Source organism: Rana temporaria, chromosome 4, assembly GCF_905171775.1.
Source record: "Rana temporaria chromosome 4, aRanTem1.1, whole genome shotgun sequence".
NCBI classification, from domain to species: Eukaryota; Metazoa; Chordata; class Amphibia; order Anura; family Ranidae; genus Rana; species Rana temporaria.
The window spans coordinates 356843295-356852114 of NC_053492.1; positions in this window are offsets into that span (position 1 = coordinate 356843295).

An 8820-nucleotide genomic window follows, 5' to 3' on the forward strand; every position below is an offset into this window, starting at 1 on the left:
GAGCGCCCCCCCCCTCCTGAGCCGTACCAGGCTGCATGCCCTCAACATGGGGGGGTTGGGTGCTCTGGGGCAGGGGGGCGCACTGCGGCCCCCCCACCTCAGAGCACCCTGTCCCCATGTTGATGAGGACAGGGCCCCTTCCCGACAACCCTGGCCGTTGGTTGTCGGGGTATGCGGGCGGGAGGCTTATCGGAATCTGGGAGCCCCCTTTAATAAGGGGGCCCCCAGATACCGGCCTCCCCACCCTAAATGAATGAGTATGGGGTACATCGTACCCCTACCCATTCACCTGCAAGAAAAGTGGTAAAAACACAAATAAACCACACAGTGTATTAAAATATTTTATTTTTCTGCTCCGGAGGCCGCCCCCTGTCTTCTTTATTAGCTCTTTTACCAGGGGGGGCTTCTTCTTTGACGTCTTCGGGTGGGTGGGGGCCGCCGTCTGGTTCTCTTCCACCGCCGGGGGGGGTGGCTTTTAAAAAAGCCCCCACCCCCCCGGCGGGTTAACTCCGGCGTCTTCGGCGGGGCTCTTCTTCTTCCGCTATCCCGACGGGTCTTCTCCGCTATCCGGGGGGTCTCGCCGCTCTCCGGTGTTGACTCGTCGCACCCCGGTTCTTCGTCTCGCAGTCCGGTCCCTTCTTCCGTGCTGTACGTCTTCTTCTGTGCTGTGAGTTCTTCTTCCGCGCTGTGACGTCATGTTCTTCACTTCTCTTCTTCTCCCGATGTTGACTCGCCGGTCCTCCTCGCTGAAATGACGGATGCGCGCCTTGCATCGGACCTATATAGGCCTCGCAGTCCCATCATGCTCTGTACCTACCCATGTGATACCTACCCACGTGGGTAGGTATCACATGGGTAGGTACAGAGCATGATGGGACTGCGAGGCCTATATAGGTCCGATGCAAGGCGCGCATCCGTCATTTCAGCGAGGAGGACCGGCGAGTCAACATCGGGAGAAGAAGAGAAGTGAAGAACATGACGTCACAGCGCGGAAGAAGAACTCACAGCACAGAAGAAGACGTACAGCACGGAAGAAGGGACCGGACTGCGAGACGAAGAACCGGGGTGCGACGAGTCAACACCGGAGAGCGGCGAAGACAGAAGGAGAACCCCGGAGAGTTGAGAAGACCCGTCGGGATAGCGGAAGAAGAAGAGCCCCGCCGAAGACGCCGGAGGAAACCCGCCGGGGGGGTGGGGGCTTTTTTAAAAGCCATCCCCCCCCGGCGGTGGAAGAGAACCAGACGGCGGCCCCCACCCACCCGAAGACGTCAAAGAAGAAGCCCCCCCTGGTAAAAGAGCTAATAAAGAAGACAGGGGGCGGCCTCCGGAGCAGAAAAATAAAATATTTTAATACACTGTGTGGTTTATTTGTGTTTTTACCACTTTTCTTGCAGGTGAATGGGTAGGGGTACGATGTACCCCATACTCATTCACTTAGGGTGGGGGGCCGGTATCTGGGGGCCCCCTTATTAAAGGGGGCTCCCAGATTCCGATAAGCCTCCCGCCCGCATACCCCGACAACCAACGGCCAGGGTTGTCGGGAAGGGGCCCTGTCCTCATCAACATGGGGACAGGGTGCTCTGAGGTGGGGGGGCCGCAGTGCGCCCCCCTGCCCCAGAGCACCCAACCCCCCCATGTTGAGGGCATGCAGCCTGGTACGGCTCAGGAGGGGGGGGGGGCGCTCGCTCGTCCCCACTCCCTTCCTGGCTGGCCGGGTAGCGTGCTTTGGATACGGGTCTGGTATGGATTGTAGGGGGACCCCCTACGCCGAAAAAAACGGCGTAGGGGGGCTCTCCTTACAACCCATAACAGACCTAAGGGTCCGGTATGCTCCTGAGGGGGGGACCCATGCCGGATTTTTATTTAAAATCCGGCGGGGACTTCCCCCTCAGGATTCATAACAAACGCCGCACACGTGTAGAATTGGCGGGAATCCAAGTCGGATCTCCCGTCGCTTCTATGACGGCTCTGTCTCCATCGCGGCAAGCCAGCTCGGCGCTGGCTCCCGCGATGGGGCTCGTAGGTGCTCAATCTCGCTGAGAAAGAGAGCGAGATTGACACAAAATCGGCTTCACCTACTGTATTAAACAATAGTGTTGCTCACGAATATTCGTATTGCGAATATTCGGCTCGAATATGGCATATTCGAGTATTCGCGATATATTTCGAATTTCGCGGTGAATATTCGCGATTCCGAATATTCTCATTTTTTCAATTTTATTTTTAAAACAGATCACATCCTATCGACGTCTAAAAGCATTGCTGGTATGATTAGAGACCCTGGGCCGAGTAGCTAAGCTGAGGCGATCCTTTTATGTTGCCGAATATTAAAAAAAAAAAATTGTGAATTTTCGCTAATGCGAATGCGAAAATGATTGCGAATTTTCGATAACTGTGGTAGGAGAACTCTGATTGTCTCTGATGCAAAAGGGGGGGGGGGGGGTTTGTGTATGTTTCTGTTATGAATATTTGTATGTTTGATATTATTTTTTTTTGTAAGAAGGAAAAAATTGCGCATACCTTAAAAAAAGGGGAGAATACAGCAGCAACTCAAAAATGTTATACAACATAAATTAATACAAGACAGAAAATGGAGTCGCTCTACAAGAATAAAAAATATGTCTAGTGACAAGACATGTGGGCAAATTATAAAATAAGCAAGCGCAAATAACTTGTGAAATACACAGTGAAACAAATATATAAAGAAATATAGTCCCAATAATAGAAAAATAATCTTTCATAAAAATGTCTTTGATATGTGAAGTGAAAAAAAGTCCAAAGCATGCAGCATGAACGTGTTCAATCTTCAAGGTGTTTGATTGACAAACGGCTGTGACAGATGGATAGATTAAAGAATCACCACCAATGCAAAACACTTTTTATTTTCTATTGTAAAATATCACGAATATTCTGAGCCAATCAGAGTGCTCCTTTCGCATTTGCCGAATATTCGCAATTATTTTGTATTGTAAAATATCAAGAATATTCTGAGCCAATCAGAGTGCTCCTTCCGCATTTGCCGAATATTCGCAATTATTTTGTATTGTAAAATATCAAGAATATTCTGAGCCAATCAGAGTGCTCCTTCCGCATTTGCCGAATATTCGCAATTATTTTGTATTGTAAAATATCAAGAATATTCTGAGCCAATCAGAGTGCTCCTTCCGCATTTGCCGAATATTCGCAATTATTTTGTATTGTAAAATATCACGAATATTCTGAGCCAATCAGAGTGCTCCTACAGCATTTGTCGAAATTGCGCAGTAAATATCGGATTCGCATTTTGCGAAATTTCGAAAAAATATCAAGAATATTCTGAGCCAATCAGAGTGCTCCTACCGCAGTTATCGAAATTTCGCAATTATTTTCGCATTCGCAATAGCGAAAATTCGCAATCATTTCATTTCGATAAAATATCACGAATATTCGAATTTAGCGAATATATCTAGAATATTCGACTATATATTCGAGATATATCGCGAAATCGAATATGGCGTATTCTGCTCAACACTATTAAACAACTGATTTCCTACATCCTACTGGCGGCCAGGAGAGTTATCCCGCTTTGTTGGTTGTCCAATACACCTCCGTCGTGGTCTTGATTTCTTCAGCTCATAGCTGAGATCCAGAGAATGGAATACCTAACTGCTACTGTACACAATGCCACCCCACAATTTAATAAAATATGGGATTGTTGGGAACAGTCTGAGTTTGGGACTCCTGTGCCTTGCTCTGTGACTTAATATCCGGTATTTCCTATTGCTATGTTTTAGCATACATTCCTTGTGCATAATTTATCTTGAGCATGAACCCACAATAGTTCATTGATTTCATGTGCCTAGTTTGTGAGTAATTTGAACTTAGACTTCCTTGTTGGATCGTATTAATTTGTTAACTTTACTTATGTAATACTTACAGAGATTTTTAATAAAAACACAATAAAAAAAATATACATTGCCGTATACATATGCTGAGAAAGGCATATCATACCTTGGTATTACAATAATAACTCCTGAATGTACACCTTGGACACTCCCACCACTATGCCTGACTGTAGACAAGACACACTTGTCTTTGTCCTCCTCACCTGGTTGCCGCCACACACGCCTGACACCATCTGACACCAAATACCTTTATCTTGGTCTCATCAGACCACAGGACATCGTATGTTCGATCGTTCGTCGAAATACGAACAAAACGGGTCGTTCGCACCAAATTCGAGTTACGTTTCACAGGCCATAATTCACTGCGGCATCGCTGGCTGATGATTGGCTAAGCATGCACTATGACCCACATGCTTGGCCAATCACAGCGCGCAAAAAACGGAGAGCCATAATTCGCCAAAGCCAGGGTGGCTTTGGCCAATTATGACTCAGGAGGTTTAGTACACACCCCACACTATATAAGGCCGCCTGCAGAATGGCCTTGTGTAGTGTGTTGCAGCAGTTAACAGAGAACAGAATAAGAGAGAGAGAGAGAGTGTCATTTTTTGCAGGTAGATAGAGCAGGCAGGCAGGTAGGTAGGCTAGTCAGTTAATGTTACAGTGTGTAGAGGATATATATACATCCCAGGTGTTGTACATATATTTATACACTGTATAGTTTAGTTAGATCCATTCTTCCTAATTTACTGGCAGGCAGGTGATTGTGCTATTTAAAGACGTTTTCACAGGCATACTATAGACACCCAGCAGGTACAATATTTAAAGGAATTTTAATGATGCTTAAATAAAATAAAAAAAATAAAAATTCCTTTAACCACTTAAGGACCGGACCAATATGCTGCTAAATGACCCAAGGGGTTTTTACAATTCGGCACTGTGTCGCTTTAACAGACAATTGTGCGGTCGTGCGACGTGGCTCCAACCAAAATTGGCATCCTTTTTTCCCCACAAATAGAGCTTTCTTTTGGTGGTATTTGATCACCTCTGCTGTTTTTATTTTTTGCGCTATAAACAAAAATAGAGCGACAATTTTGAAAAAAATGCAATATTTTTTACTTTTTTTTTTACGCTATAATAAATATCCCCCAAAAACATATATAAACATTTTTTTTTCCTCAGTTTAGGCCGATACGTATTCTTCTACCTATTTTTGGTAAAAAAAATCGCAATAATCGTTTATCGGTTGGTTTGCGCAAAATTTATAGCGTTTACAAAATAGGGGATAGTTTTATTGCATTTTTTTTCTTTTTACTACTAATGGCGGCGATCAGCGTTTTTTTTTCGTGACTGCGACATTATGGCGGACACTTCGGACAATTTTGACACATTTTTGGGACCATTGTTATTTTCACAGCAAAAAAGGCATTTAAATTGCATTGTTAATTGTGAAAATGACAGTTGCAGTTTGGGAGTTAACCACAGGGGGGCGCTGTAGGAGTTAGGGTTCACCTAGTGTGTGTTTACAACTATAGGGGGGTGTGGCTGTAGGTCTGACGTCATCGATTGAGTCTCCCTATAAAAGGGATCACTCGATTGATGCAGCCGCCACAGTGAAGCACGGGGAAGCCGTGTTTACATACGGCTCTCCCCGTTCTTCAGCTCCGGGGAGCGATCGCGTCGGAGCGGCTATAAACGAATAGCCGCGCCGTCGTCCCGGATCGCTCCCCGCGGGAATCCGACCGATCGGGACCCCCCCATGTAGTGGGGGGGTCCCGATCGGACCCCCGACCCACGTCTAGGCAGGGACGTACAGGTACGCCAATGTGCCTGTACGTGCCATTCTGCCGACCTATATGTACATGCGGCGGTCTGGAAGCGGTTAAATATTGTACCTGCTGGGTGTCTATAGTATGCCTGTGAAAACGTCTTTGAGAACCCGGGTTTTGCCCCAGGGAACATGTATCAATGGAAAAAAAGTTTTTAAAACGGTTGTTTTTTCAGGACTCCATTGATACATGTTCCCTGGGGCAAGACCCGGGTTCTCAAAGACGTTTTACGACAATAACTTGCATATTGGGCTTTAAAATTAGCACTTTTGAATTTGAACGTTTGAGTCCCATAGACGTCAATGGGGTTCTAAATGTTTGCGCGAACGTTCGGTCCGTTCGAAGGTTCTGGTGCGAACCGAACGGGGGGGTGATCGACTCATCCCTATTGTTCATCATCTTTAGAAGAGGCTTCCTTCTGGGACGACAGCCATGCAGACCAATTTGATGCAGTGTGCGGCGTATGGTCTGAGCACTGACAGGCTGACCCCTCCCCCACCCCTTCACCCTCTGCAGCAATGCTGGCAGCTCTCATACGTCTATTTCCCAAAGACAACCTCTGGATATGACACTGATCACGTGACCTCAACTTCTTTGGTGGACCATGGAGAGGCCTGTTCTGAGAGGAACCCGTCCTGTTATACCGCTGGGTGGTCTTGGCCACCGTGCTGCAGCTCAGTTTCAGGGTCTTAATAATCTTCTTATATCCTCGGCCATCTTTATGTAGAGCAACAATTCTTTTTTACAGATCCTCAGAGAGTTCTTTGCCATGAGGTGCCATATTGTACTTCCAGTGACCAGTATGAGAGAGTGAGAGTGATAACACCAAATTTAACACACCTGCTCCCCATTCACACCTGAGACCTTGTAACATTAATGAGTCACATGACACCGGGGAGGGAGAATGGCTAATTGAACCCAATTTGGACATTTTCACGTAGGTGTGTCCTCACTTTTGTTGCCAGCGGTTTAGACATTAATGGTTGTGTGTTGAGTTATTTTGAGGGGACGGCAAAGTTACACTGTTATACAAGCTGTACACTCACTACATTACATTGTATCAAAGTGTCATTTCTTCAGTGTTGTCACATGAAAAGATACAAGAAAAGATTTATAAAAAAATGTGAGGGGTTTTCTTACTTTTGTGAGATACTGTATATATAATAAGTGTGTTTAGCGGTTTGTCTGGAGTTCAGCTTAAAACAGCTCAAAGAAAAGTAAATAGATGTAATCTAACACATAAAAAAAGTAATTTTCCACCTGTCCAAATGTAAGGGAGGAGCCTTGGCATTCTCAGAAGCTGCCCTCATTCTCCGGGTCTCTGGGGCCATCCTTGCGTGTCGGTGATCTTCTGGCACGTGATGTCATCGCACCCCTCCAGGGATGGAGCCGCGCCGTGAGCCAGAAGTATGGGGGGGTGGTCCTGGCACACGTGACCATTCTATACTTGTTTGGAGCGGCAGGGGAGGAGTATTGGATTATTGGTGTCCACATGCACATCTAAAATTGCAGAGGTAAGAATGGTGCATTCGCTCTGCCATAATCAGCGAGGAAAAATTATGTTTAGTGTATGGTAAAGATAATATACCTCCTCAGATCCTTTTTTTTTGCGGTGTCCTTTACTTTTTTCACCTTGCAAAATTACACCCTTCGTCTAGAAATCTTTCTTTTGATTATATTAATATATATTTTTATCCCATTATATGTTTTATTTTCTTAAAGGGTTGTGAACTCTTTAATTGGGGGGACTACATGTACATTTACTTTTGACTTTGCATGCCCCCCACACCCCCCCTGTTCATGTATATAAAAAAAAATCTAATTCCATATAATTATTTATTATAATGGACTACTAGGGAGATCCCCCTTATAATATGTGAGGCCCTATATGAATATGCATTTGATTGTTATACACTATGTGAACCCTTTTTGGCTCATCTTTTCTATTGTGTGTTAGGTGGCCTCAGTGGATGCATGCTGATCCATAGGGTATGTTCTGGTGGGTCCATGGTGGATAAAAAAATCCATGGCAGCCTTGATTTTTTATTATTTTTAATCTACAGGTGGTGTGATTTGCTTTTTGAAATTTATGAAACAATGTGAGTATGGTACGGAATATGTAATGTGATTGCATTGTAGATATGGTATACCCTCTTTTTCTCTGAGGAAGGAGTTCTCTCTGAAACACGTGAGGCTTTGTCCTGTCTTTACATCCATATTGATCCAGCCACACAACAGGGCAGATTATGTCAGCGCACCACGGACAATGGGGTATCTCCGATTATATACCGTGCTGTATACAGTATGTACATTTAACCACTTGCCAACCAGCCACAGTACACATACGGCCACAGGTTGGCTCTATTGCGCAAAACAACGTACCTGTACATCGTTTCATGCAATGGATAGTGTGGGTGCGCGCACCCGCGGCGCGAAGGATCCGCGAGATGCGTTTCCCTTCGAACCCGATGTCCACCAGCCATCTGCTATTGCTTCAAAATACTGAAGCCAGAGACAACCAGGCAACTAGCATTTTCAAAAGGAGGTCAGCAGTAGCAGTCTCTGTATTTCTTTCAATACAGGTTCTTGTAAATCCAGGGTCAGCCAGGTAATTGGCATTTTCTGAAGCAGGTTAGCAATGACAGCCTTTATATTTTCATTTATAAACAAGCCTTATAGTGGTAAACTGCAGAATAAATGTTTTCAAAAATAAAGACAAAGATAACGGGCTTGATTATTTGATATATATTTTTGTGCATGTTGTTAATACAGATCAATTAAAAAAGCAAAAAAACAAACATAAGTATAGTATATAGGTCCAAACAGTTTTTGTTCTTTAAATTACGTAAAGCTAAAGTTTAGGAATTTACATTATTTGCATAGATACATTGGCCCAGATTGGATTGATTGGATGAGGCGGAGAGGAGGGCTGGTGATGTCACAAACTCTACTTCATCCAATCTGAGAACACTATTAGCTAGATTCAGGTACAATGGACTAAAGTTACGGCAGGGTAGCATAGCGTGTTTAGGCTACGCCGCCGTAAGTTAGCTAGGCAAGTAATGATTCTCAATGTACTTGCCTGCTAATATATGGCGGCGTAGCCTAAA